We start from the raw sequence: 14072 nt of genomic DNA, 5'->3' as shown, positions 1-14072 counted from the left end.
TGTGAGGTAAGAGGGTCTATAAATAGCACAATGTGACCGCCATGCATGTTTAAAAGACTGAAGTTTTTAGGTCCGTGAGTGTAAACTGGACTGGATTCTGATTGTGGCAGTGCTGTTTTAAAAGCCCAGCTTCCCAGGATCGGAGCCAGCCGCTAATGTGATGACAAATGATGGTAATAATTTAGAAAAAAATCTCCTCGTAGAGAGATGGTGGCCCCGAGTCTTATAAAGCCGAGAGCGTTTGGTTTATAGCAGCCCGCTTTCCCGGTCACTGCAAGGGCTCCCTTCCGCTCCTCAATAGACTTTACTGGCAAAACATATAAAACACCAACCCGCTTTTCCTTTTTTTCTTTTCTCGAATTCGAGCTATTGTCAGGCACACTGCATGACTCATGGAATATATGAATCGAAAAAACGTCCAAAAAAATTATCAGACAGCATGAAGTCAACCCGAGATTGTTTCTGCAGTCCATTAATGAGGAATACATATTTTGAAAATGAACAGAATGAAACTAAACCTATTAAGTAACAGAAATACAAGTAGCGAGTTATACAAGACTGATATTTTACATACCTGCGACGCTTGAAAAATATCCCAGTGAATAAACCTGCAAAAGCTTTATTTTGAGAGCGTATAAAGTCTAACTAAATTAAAAAAAAATTGTCAAGACAGACTTTAAGTTGGCTTGAAAAAGTTGGACCAGAAAGTTTGAAAGCTTTAAAAAGTTTAAAAGTTTTAAGTTTGACTGTTTTCAGTCTGAAATAGTTTGAAGTTTAAAGTAGTTTTAAAAGCTTAAAGTTGAACTAGCATGTTGTTAGCATGATTAGCAAGTTGCTAGCCTTTTCTAACATGATTAGCATGTCACTAGCATGTTGCTAGCATGATTAACAAGTTACTAGCATGTTGGTAGTCTGTTTCAAGCATGATTAGCATGTCACTAGCATGTTGCTAGCACGATTAACAAGTTACTAGCATGTTGGTAGTTTGCTTCTAGCATGATTAACATGTAACTAGCAAGTTGTTGGCATGATTAGCAAGTTGCTAGCATGTTTCTAGAATGATTAGCAAGTTGTTAGCATGTGGATAGCATGTTTCTAGCACAATTAGCAAGTTGCAAGTATATTGCAAACATAATTCTAGAATGATTAGCAAGTTACTGGCATGTTTCTAGCATGATTAGCAAGTTGTTAACATGTGGCTAACATGTTTCTAGCATAATTCACAAGTTACTTGCATGTTGCTAGCCTGACTGGCATGTTTCTAGCATGATTAGCAAGTTCCTAGCATGTTTCTAGCATGATTAGCAAGTTGCTAGTATGTTTCTAGCATATTTCTAGCATAATTCACAAGTTACTAGCGTGTTTCTAGCAAGATTAGCAAATTACTAACATTTTTCTAACATAAAAAGCATTAAAAAAATTAGTATTAAAAGTTTGAAGTTACTTGCATTTTGTTAACATGATTAGCATGTTGCTAGCATGATTGTATCATGAGCAGCATGTTGTTATAATTAGCTTGTTACTAACATGTTGCTAGCATGATTTTATGACGATTAGCATGTTACTAGCATGTTGCTAGCAGTCTTAGCATGTTGCTAACATTTTTACAGCATGATTAGCATGTGATTAACATGTTACTAGCATGTTGTTAGCATGTTGTTAGCATGTTTAACATGCTACTAGCATCATTTGCAAGTTACTATCATGTTGTTAGCATGTTTCTAACATGATTACCACATTGTTAACATGTTTCTAGCATGATTAGCAAGTTGCTAACATGTTTCTAATGTAATTTGCAAGTTGTTAGCATGTTGCGAGCATTATTATCAAGTTGTTTGCATGTTGGCAGTCTGCTTTTAACATGATTAGCATGTTACTAGCATGTTGTTGACATGATCAGCAAGTTGTTAGCATGTGGCTACCATGTTACTAGCATGATGAGCAAGTTCCTAGTATGTTGCTAACATAATTCTAGCATGATTAGCAAGTTACTAGCATGTTGTTAGCATGATTAGCAAGTTGCTAACATGTTTCTAGCATGATGATCAAGTTCCTAGCATGTTGCTAGTACATTTCTAACATGTTTACCATGCTACTAGCATCATTTTCAAGTTACTATCATGTTGTTAGCATGTTTCTAGCATGATTATCAAGTTGCTTGCATGTTGGCAGTCTGCTTTTAACATGATTATCATGTTACTAGCAAGTTGTTGACTTGATCAGCAAGTTGTTAACATGTGGCTACCATGTTTCTAACATGATGAGCAAGTTCCAAGTATGTTGCTAGGATATTTCCAGCATAATTAGCAAGTTACTAGCATGTTTCTAGCATGATTAGCAAGTTGCTAGTATGTTGCTAGCATATTTCTAGCATGATTAACAAGTCGCTAGTATGTTGCTAGCATATTTCTAACTTGATTAACAAGTTGCTAGTATGTTGCTAGCATATTTCTAGCTTGATTAGCAAGTTGCTAGTATGTTAATATTTTGCTAGCATATTTCTAGCATGATTAGCAAATTACTAGCATGTTTCTAACATGATTAGCAAGTTGCTAGTATGTTGCTAGCATATTTCTAGCATGATTAGCAAGTCGCTAGTATGTTGCTAGCATAGTTCTAGCATGATTAGCAAATTACTAGCATGTTTCTAACATGATTAGCAAGTTGCTAGTATGTTGCTAGCATATTTCTAGCATGATTAGCAAAGTCGCTAGTATGTTGCTAGCATAGTTCTAGCATGATTAGCAAATTACTAGCATGTTTCTAACATGATTAGCAAGTTGCTAGTATGTTGCTAGTGAAGGATTACAAATTTTAGAATCTGTTCAAATTTCTAAAAGACTAAACATAGGTTCCAAAATAACAGCAAGAACTGAAAAGCTCTGTATATTGTGATTTCTAAGAGCAGGCAGCCCAGGCCCTGAAACAGAACTTCTGGGATGTTTGCTAAGTTAAGTGTGAATTCTAAGCTCAAAGTACAACAGTGCCTTTTGTTTAGCACCTTTGCATTTGAATGCTAAATAGATCAAGGCCGGGAAAATCCTACTAGGCTATATCTATATCACATTTGCATGCTTTGTTTAGATTGTCTCCACCTCTATGCATCCCTCTCCCTGGAAAGGTATATAAACTGTAATGTATCTGCCTTAGTCAGATGACTTTTGATGACTGCAGCGACGCACAGCTAGGATCTCAATAAAGAGAAACTTCTGCTTCAAGATATCCAAAAAACGTCTTCTGGTCTCTAAGAAAATGTTCACAACACTAGCATATTTCTAGCTTGATTAGCAAGTTGCTAGTATGTTGCTGACATATTTCTAGCTTGATTAGCAAGTTGCTAGTATGTTGCTAGCATATTTCTAGCCTGATTAACAAGTTTCTAGTATGTTGCTAGCATATTTCTAGCTTGATTAACAAGTTGCTAGTATGTTGCTAGCATATTTTTAGCTTGATTAACAAGTTGCTAGTATGTTGCTAGCATATTTCTAGCTTGATTAACAAGTTGCTAGTATGTTGCTAGCATATTTCTAGCTTGATTAGCAAGTTGCTAGTATGTTAATATTTTGCTAGCATATTTCTAACATGATTAGAAAGTTGCTAGTATGTTGTTAACATATTTCTAACATGATTAGCAAGTTGCTAGTATGTTAATATGTTGCTAGCATATTTCTAGCATGATTAGCAAGTTGCTAGTATGTTAGTATGTTGCTAGAATATTTCTAACATGATTAGCAAGTTGCTAGTATGTTAGTATGTTGCTAGCATATTTCTAGCTTGATTAACAAGTTGCTAGTATGTTGCTAGCATATTTTTAGCTTGATTAACAAGTTGCTAGTATGTTGCTAGCATATTTCTAGCTTGATTAACAAGTTGCTAGTATGTTGCTAGCATATTTCTAGCTTGATTAGCAAGTTGCTAGTATGTTAATATTTTGCTAGCATATTTCTAACATGATTAGAAAGTTGCTAGTATGTTGTTAACATATTTCTAACATGATTAGCAAGTTGCTAGTATGTTAATATGTTGCTAGCATATTTCTAGCATGATTAGCAAGTTGCTAGTATGTTAGTATGTTGCTAGAATATTTCTAACATGATTAGCGAGTTGCTAGTATGTTATTATGTTGCTAGCATATTTCTAGCATGATTAACAAGTTGCTAGTATGTTAATATGTTGCTAGCATATTTCTAACATGATTAGCAAGTTGCTAGTATGTTAGTATGTTGCTAGCATATTTCTAGCATGATTAGAAAGTTGCTAGTATGTTGCTAGCATATTTTTAACATGATTAGCAAGTTGCTAGTATGTTAGTATGTTGCTAGCATATTTCTAGCATGATTAACAAGTTGCTAGTATGTTAATATTTTATTAGCATATTTCTAGCATGATTAGAAAGTTGCTAGTATGTTGTTAGCATATTTCTAACATGATTAGCAACTTGCTAGTATGTTAGTATGTTGCTAGCATATTTCTAGCATGATTAGCAAGTTGCTAGTATGTTAGTATGTTGCTAGCATATTTCTAGCATGATTAACAAGTTGCTAGTATGTTAATATGTTGCTGGCATATTTCTAGCATGATTAGCAAGTTGCTAGTATGTTGGTATGTTGCTAGCATATTTCTAACATGATTAGCAAGTTGCTAGTATGTTAGTATGTTGCTAGCATATTTCTAGCATGATTAACAAGTTGCTAGTATGTTAGTATGTTGCTAGCATATTTCTAACATGATTAGCAAGTTGCTAGTATGTTAGTATGTCGCTAGCATATTTCTAGCATGATTAGAAAGTTGCTAGTATGTTGCTAGCATATTTCTAACATGATTAGCAAGTTGCTAGTATGTTATTATGTTGCTAGCATGTTTCTAGCATGATTAACAAGTTGCTAGTATGTTAGTATGTTGCTAGCATATTTCTAGCATGATTAGCAAGTTGCTAGTATGTTGGTATGTTGCTAGCATATTTCTAACATGATTAGCAAGTTGCTAATATGTTAGTATGTTGCTAGTATATTTCTAGCATGATTAGAAAGTTGCTAGTATGTTAGTATGTTGCTAGCATATTTCTAACATGACTAGCAAGTTGCTAGTATGTTAGTATGTTGCTAGCATATTTCTAACATGATTAGCAAGTTGCTAGTATGTTAGTATGTTGCTAGCATATTTCTAGCATGATTAGAATGTTGTTAGTATGTTGCTAGAATATTTCTAACATGATTAGCAAGTTGCTAGTGTGTTAGTATGTTGCTAGCATATTTCTAGCATGATTACAAAGTTGCTAGTATGTTGCTAACATATTTCTAACATGATTAGCAAGTTGCTAGCATGTTTATAGTATGTTACTAACATGTTTCTAGTTACTAGGCATAGATAGACAGATGATAGATAGATAGATAGATAGATAGATAGATAGATAGATAGATAGATAGATAGATAGATAGATAGATAGATAGATAGATAGATAGATAGATAGATAGATAGACAGAAAAACTAACATTTTAAGATTTTTTTAAAGCATTAAAGTGAGTAAATAATGACAAAAGTTCTAGCAGGATATTGATTAATAATGTGTATTGTTTGGTGTAATAGCTAATTGTTTTCTTTTTTCATAACTACACCATTTCACACTCGTCTTAACTTAAAAAGAAAGCACTGAAATTGAATAACAAACACATTTTGAAAATTTACTGAATAGGTTTTTCAAAAATTGGTTTCTATCTTCAAAAGCCAAACTGTAACTTGATTAATAATGATTACCTAGAGACATTTTGTGGCCTTGATGAGGTTTTCGAGAGACTGAAAACATGCTTTCTTTCAGGTGCAGTTGGTGTTTGAGCGGCTTTCAAAAGGCTGTCAGACGCTTTATCGATCTCAACCCATTGATTTAATGCTCATTAAACCAAAAAAAAAAAAAAAGACTGTAGCAAACAATGCTCCCATTCACGATATGCAGAAAGCCATTTCATTTGTAATAGTGATGTAACAGTCAAACCCAAACTAATTAAACAGTGGTTTGGTTTGTAAACTCATTCATTTGATGTGGAAATGCTACCTTTTTGTATTGCACTCTATATAAATAAATGGCGTTTGTGAGATACTTGTGCAATAATAGCAGACGTTTCCATGCATGATGCCTACATTTTATAGGAAACATCAGTTTAATGATGGATAGGGATGGAAATAACTTTTTTTATTGTGCAGGTGTACAAAAGCATTGCAGTCCCAAGATTCAGGTCCTCGCCTCCTTCAGTGGGAATCTCACATTTACTGTTGTTTGACAAACGATTGCACGAAAATCCAGCCATCAATGCAATCTGGAATTTTGTGTAAGGGTAAAGGATTTTCTCATGCATATTTTGCAACAGGTCCCATATTGTCACATAGATTTGACGCATTGACCAACAGAAAATTGCTTGGTTTGAAAGTGACTTTAGTGTCATTCAGCAGCCAATCTGCCTCCTTTTCTATCTAGGCTAGCATTGTGACCAAGTAGCATTAAACTGCACACTTGTCTCAACCCTCCTCTTCCCCAGCACCACCTTTCTACAGTATGTTTTATTTGCAGCTTTTACTGTCACTACGTCTTCATACTTTCTTTGTAGCAGCATTTTTTTCCATTTATTTTGGTCTAGCAGCAGCAGCGTAACAGTTCTAGTCCACCAAAACAAACCTATTTGCATTTGTATTAATATTTCTAATGAATAAAGCATTGCGTTTCAACTACTTGGAGAGCTGTTATGACTGATCTACTGTATATATATCTATAATTCCACAAATTTAAACAGTCTTTAATGACAAAAAATAATAATCCAACATGGGGGCTGACAAGACGACAGCGAAGCAGGTGGCAGAGGAGCCCGAGGCGGAGATGAGAGCCAAAGATCCAGATCGACGAGGAGGGTCCAGAGGACCATGTTGGAGCCGATGGCACCGGCAAGTGATGCAGATGCAGTGGAGCTGGAGCAACAGAGGACAAAGGTGGAGCTGGAGGCATGGAGGAGCCTGACAGAGCCAGAGGGTCAGAGAAGTGGAGTCCCGAGGCACAGGATGGTCGAAACTAGACCAAGGTGGAGCCGGAGGGATGAGGGAGCCTGGTGGAGCCATTGGACTGGCGGGCCACGGCAGATAGGAGAGATCTAGGGGGCTGTCAGATGACAGTGGAGGAGGAGATAGGAGTAGGTGGGAGGGTGGGCATTTGTGAGCCTCCGGGCTCTCATGAATACCCTTAGGAAGCCCTCTCTCGACTGGACGTGGGAACATGGTTGACCAGGAGGAGCCAGGTGGACCCAGGCAACAGCCATGATGGCCCCCACGAGGGAGCCGACAAAGAGAGAGGAGCCATATGGAGCAGAAAGGGTTGACAACCCCAGGGTACAACCAACAGCGGTGAAGCAGGTGGTGGAGGAGCCCAAGTTGGAGACGGAGAACCGAAGATCCAGGATGACAAGGAGGATCTAGAGGACCGAGTTGATGGCGCCGGCGACCGATGACCGATTGACTGGACATGGGAACGGGGTTGACCGAGGGCTCTGCAGAAGGAGGGAGGAGATGGGGCAGTTCAGGACACCAGTCCATGAGATCCTCCTCCGCTTTCTGTTGACCCAGAACTTCAACCAGCTCACCCTCAACCATGTTGCTATGGGCAGAGCTCCTCTCTGCGATAACACTGGCCTTGGCATTCTCCCTCTGGGCGGGTGTTGTGGCCAGCTCCTGCACCTGGTTTGATGTCACAAGGATATCTGGCTTCGCGGCAATCCTTAACTCTTTTGCTCCATGTGGCGATAGCTTGGCAGCTGTGGTGGGCTCTGGCTCTCCATCAGCGGTGGGCTCAGGCATCCTCTCCACACAGCAGGGAGATGGTAGGCTGGGCACTGGGTCCGAAGTGGGACTTGTGAGATCATCCTCAGGTCCACTCCACAAAGGCAGCAAAACTCTCCCGAGGACTATCCTCGGACGATGGCGCTCTGCAAGCGGTGTTTAGGCTCGTTTTGCAGAACGAGCAGAGCATGTCGTCCGGGTAGCTGGTGTCATTAGCTAGAGCGAGTAACAGTCTAGGGTGGTCCTTGAGAGATCGATCCCCCTGCTACAGCAGGAGGAGGAGGAGGAATTCGGGATGGGAGAAGGGGTCAATGGAATCCATACAGGGAAAACACTATGGAAACAAAAAACTAGTCCAAAAAGGTACACAGAGGTAACTGTTTTGGGTCCGGTCTTGCAGGAAGCATGAGGGAAGCACGAAGTAAGTATAAACAGTCTGTAATGACGAAACATGGCAATAGCAGCAACACAAGTAAGCCAACAAGTAGACCAGACGAAGGAGAACTGAACAAGCAGGAACTAATATACACAGGATAATTACAAAAGCACAGGGGCAGGAGATAAAGCAACCAAACTAAACAAGAACAATCGGGTGTGTTAAATAAGGTTAAGTGTTAAATAAGGGAGACATGCAAAATGTGCAGAGCATGGGTCCCCCAGGAATAGGTTCGAGAACCACTGCGTTAGACACTGCGGTCATGCCAGTCGCGTCTTGAAAATACACGATCACGCCTATAGATATCTATGATCACGCCAGCCGCACTTTTTTTGGCATGCGCGTCTAATCGCGCACTTACGGTATGGGTGCTGGGAGCGGTCAAAATGGATGTAAAGACGCTGTTAGAACAGCGTTTTCTTTATGCCTTACCTGACATTTTCCATCAGGACCTAAATTAAGTAATGAAGACTGAAGATATTTTAGCGGAAGTGTGACCAAAACTATTTAAGACCTATCGAAACTGAATTTAAGACTTTTTAAGGCCTTATATTAGAAAAACGTTATTTAAGACTTTTTAAGGATCCGCAGATACCCTGGTAATGTGTGAAGTTGCGGACGTGCATCGCAAAATTAGTACAAGATGTCCATTTGTGGGTATAAAGTTTACAAATTGTTATTTTTTTTTAGAAAAGACCCTTATTCCTCAGCTGGGATCGTGTGGAGCCATTCAAACCTGCATTGAAACTGCAGTTTGAACCTTCAAACCGTTGGCTCCTGTTGAAGTCCACTATATGGAGAATTTTAGAAATGCATATGCAATAAGGTCAGCTGCAAAAATAATGTCCATGCCTTTTCATTGCTAATTTGTCCTAGGAGTAGTTTTTTTAATAGTAAAGGAAAGTTTGCGCTGACTCAAGCTATTAGTAAAACAGTTTATTTGATGTATGTGTATCGTATGTGTCACAATGTACAAGAGAGAACCGTTAGGAGAACTTTTAGCAGAACCTTTATTTATTTATTTATTTTAAACGGATTTGGAGAAGTTTCTCAGTTCCCAACCCTACTAATAATGGAAAAAAAATTCACTGAGTTCATGCTCTGGTATATGATGTCCCAAAATAGACATAAATGCATTACAAGATGCAAAGTATCCGGAGCAATCAGCACCGGGGTGAGCGAAAGGTTGACGCTGAGCGAAAACTACTCGTTGAATGGACGTGCCCTGAGAAAGAACCAGTTTGAGTTTACCACAAGGTTTGACAATGGATTTAACATGATCCATTGCAAATCAATGAGAAAAAAAGCCAAGGTCATGTTGAGTTCTTATTCGTTGAACTCAAACATGGCAACACAGCCATCGTTTTTAGGAGACCTGATGGAAATTTGTTCATCACTATTGCCGTAGCCACTTTAACTGCTTTTCCATGCAATTGCGCTGGTACCCCTGCTGCAGAGAAGGGGCCAAGAGATGCCGGGTTTGAACCGCAGCCCAGGCCCGCCACCATTTAACTGGTGATCCCAGCATAGTGGTTAACCTCCAGATGTTTCAGTCCTTCCTACTGTAAAATTGGGGCTTAGGCGACAGGCGCAACCCTATTCCCATCCTTATGGATGCCATGCCAGTGCCACATTCAACCTGCAACGGCTCAGGATTCTCATGAAAATTACACACACAAACTTCACTGTTTTTCCTTAAATATTTTAAGTTTTGCATTTTTGGTTCAAACTTCAAAATAAATAAATGGTTTATTTGTCAAGTTTCACTTGTCCTCACCCTCAGGCCATTTAAGATCTAGATGAGTTTGTTTCTTCACCAGGATTGGAGAAATGTAGCATTACATCACTTGCTCACCAATGGATCCTCTGGAGTGAATGGGTGCCGTCAGAATGAGAGTCCAAACAGCTGATAAAGACATCACAATTATCCACAAGTAGTCCACACCACTCTAATCCATCAATTCATGTCTTGTGAAGCCAAAAGCTGCATGCTTGGAAGAAACAAATCCATCATTATTATTGTTTTTTTTTTACTTCAAACTGTTGCTTCCGATCATCTCGTCTAAATCAGGAGAGAAATATGCACAGATCAAGCACTGTTTACAAGCTAAAACAATCCAAAACCATTTTAAATAAATATTGTGGTGTTTTATCGCAGTTTGGGCCCTCATTCTGACGGCACCCATTCACTGCAGAGGATCCATTGGTGAGCAAGTGATGTAATGCGACATTTCTCCAAATCTAGTTGGCTGAGAGTGAGAAAATTTTCAGCGAATTCTCATTTTCCTTCAAAGGAATAATTCTGTCATCATGTCCACGTCTCAAAATTGTCCAAATATTTACGCCCACTAAACCGCTGTGTATAATCTCCATAATTGTGTGTAGGCTCTGCGTGGGACTGTATGCAGATTTCAGACTGCACACGCGGCTTTGTGTACGTAACGTCAATTAGAAACAGAAGTTTCAGAAGCCGGACTGAAGCCTCGTTTAGTTCTCATTGCAAACTTTCTGAGGCTTTCTCATTTAAGTGGGTGGTTCTTGGTCAGAATATGCAACAATTTGCACCAGACTTTATGGCAATTGTCAAATCGTCTCGTTTTTGAAACATACAGAAACCAACTGGCTAAATAGATCACTCGATTGGCTACTAAAGTGAATGTTTTTCCTAACGCCGGCGTTGTAACATGTAGATTCGGCCGCAGCACCATGTGGAATTATTTGAATGTGAGTAAGCAAGGCCCTGTCCCTCTAAAAAGGGACTTTTATATCGCCATGAAACACATTATTGCATTCCTTCGCTTGCAATGACATACATCCTCGAAAATGTTCCATTTGCATTTAGTTTTACAACAACATGTCTCACCCAAGCCTCGAATATGGGTTGTTTGATGGTGTTTAGGAACATCAAATGCTCTATGGTAATGCGTCTGGGTTTTGGGGTTTGTTTGTTGTCAATATATAGATAAACGTGAATGTGAAACTATCATAGGTCTAAGCTTTTAGTTGTAGTCTTTTAAAGAAAGAAGAGTAAATGATGATGTGGTGAAACTGGCTATGACTTCTGGTTCTGACTTCCCAAGTGCACTTTGCGACTCCATTTGCATTAAAACAGCCATGTTAGCTGTAACAGATGCTTTTACAGTTATTGCAAACGGCTAAACACAAACCGCACTAATATTAAAACCAGGCAGCTCTTCTTATGATGCAGCAGGCAAACTAATATTTGCCTTGGAATAGCTGTTGACCTAAGCGTACCATGTGTCGTACCTCACTTTTTCATCATGTGGTGACTTTACTCAAGTTCAGTTGACAAATCAATGAAACACCTCATTAAACTGTGAGCTGAACACTGACAGAAGTCAGTATTTGTTCATAACACAATGTTTAATGACTTCAACAATATCCAAAGGCTGATATTCTAATTCCATATAAAATATATTAACTGTTTTTTTTAAGTCCGGTGTCAAGGAACGTTACTTGTAAAAGTGGCACATTGCACAAACTGTACAATATGAACATATTAACAGTGTCTGAATTGTCCATGGGGGAGTGGAATGTGCAATGTGACAAAAAGTGTGATTCAAGTGTACTTTATATCTTAAAAGTACATATATTTAAAAGAAAAAATGCTTACGGACAAAATAATATGACTAAAATAAAAGGACACTTAAGAGAGTACACTTTTAAAAGTAAAACACCAAATTAAATGTAATTTTAAACAGTTCTGTAGTGTGTTTTCACTTTTAACCAACAGCTGTTATCAAATCAATGTGGTGTGTTTAGTGCATGGTGCTGAAGAAACATACCGAGTTTCGTAACGATACATTAATGCAATCGTAAAATATAACATTTTAAGACAAAATTCAAAATGGCTGACATGGGAAAATTGGATATGGTTTGACTCGGCATGCTTCTCCGAATCTAACAAGACCAGTTTAGATTTTTAGCCAAACCATTGAGAAGTTATAAGCAAAAATAGCCATTTTTCATAAGAGAGTACACTTTTAAAAGTAAAACATCAAATTAAATGTAATTTTAAACAGTTCTGTAGTGTGTTTTCACTTTTGACCAACAGCTGTTGTCAAATCGATGTGGTGTGTTTAGTGTGAGGTGACAAGTGCACACACAAAGTTTGGTGTCATTATGTCAAATCTCACTCGATTTTGGTGAAAATCGGACCAACGGTTTAGGACGAGTTAGAAAAAGTAGGTTTTCAATATAAATCAAAATGGCGGACAGGAAGTTCTGCAAACTATGGCATAATTGGTATCTATGTTGTTGGCATGACCCAAGGAACATTTGAGACCATTACAATAGGCTATTGCAGTTAACAGTTATTAGCATTTTTGGAAATTTCATGACCAATGGTTAATGGATGGTTTATTATTGTTGACCAATAGGTGGCGCTGTTACCAAATTGATGTGATGTGATCAGTGTGAGGTGACAATGGCACATACAAAATTTGGTGCAAGTATGTCAAAACTTTACAGAGATAAAGCCTCAGATTCACTTTGGCATCTTTCCAGCAAATGTGTTGATGCGTTAAATGAAAACCTTTTCGCATTACTGTTGATCAATAGGTGGCGCTGTTACCAAATTGATGTGGGGTGATCAGTGTGAGGTGACAAAACAGTGTCATATTTTGACACGAAATCTCTTAACTTTTTGTCAGCATTGTCTGAAGATAATCCGAGTCAAATTTGGTGAAAATCGGACCAACGGTCTAGGAGGAGTTCGAAAAAGTAGGTTTTCAACATTATTCAAAATGGCGAACAGGAAGTTCAGAAAGTGAAGATCACTTTCATTAGAAAAAGCCATTTTCATCAGAAGTTATAAGCATTTTTCAAAATTAAAAATTTTTCCACAAGGTGGTCAAAACTTTTGAGTACTGCCAGAGCATGGTGCCGAAGAAACATACAGAGTTTCGTAACGATACATTAATGCAATCGTAAAATATAACATTTTATGACAAAATTCAAAATGGCTGACATGGGAAAATTGGATATGGTTTGACTCGGCATGCTTCTCCGAATCTAACAAGACCAGTTTAGATTTTTAGCCAAACCATTGAGAAGTTATAAGCAAAAATAGCCATTTTTCATATCTCCTGAAACACTGCAGGTAGCCTCAGGTCATGCTTGTTATAAAGCACACCAAGTTTGGTCTCAATACGGCAAATTGTTGCAGAGATATAGCCTCACATCCATTTTTGTGTGCTTTTTGTAGAATTCATCCACGCGTTATTCGAGAACAGTTTGACTAATCAACTTGGATTCCATAACTTTTTGCCAGCATGTTCTGAATATGATCTGAGACAATTTTGGTGAACATCAGACAAACCGTCTAAGAAGAGTTCAAAAAAGTAGGTTTTACGAACTATTAATAATAGAAAAAGAAACTAAACCTTATGGTTTTTAATTTTGGACTTCGGCATGAGCCAAGGATTCTGAGCTTTATGGTTCAAAGCATAAACATGAGTAAAACTTTGGACAAGTGGTGGTGCTAGAAAGTTTGAGTTAGAGACTCCAAACTTGTTATGGTTAATGTTAGGACTGTCCTCTATCAGTGTGCAAACTTTCAAAGACAAAATTGTCTTAAAACACAATTAAGCATTTAGAAACTCTATTAAAAAAAAAAAAGTTGCATAGCAAATATGGCAAAGTCAACAGAGCTCTCACAAAAGCTATAGAGAAGAAGTAGTTTCATTATATTAGAAAGTCTAAGGCCACACAAAGACTTCCAAGACATTAAAAGTTCCTAGAGACACAGCTGGCAGCCCTATTCCTTATTCCTTAGTTTGAAATGTGTCGCGCCAGAAGA

This window comes from Garra rufa, chromosome 7 (assembly GCF_049309525.1).
Source record: "Garra rufa chromosome 7, GarRuf1.0, whole genome shotgun sequence".
NCBI lineage: Eukaryota > Metazoa > Chordata > Actinopteri > Cypriniformes > Cyprinidae > Garra > Garra rufa.
Note: the sequence above shows the minus strand (reverse complement) of the source record.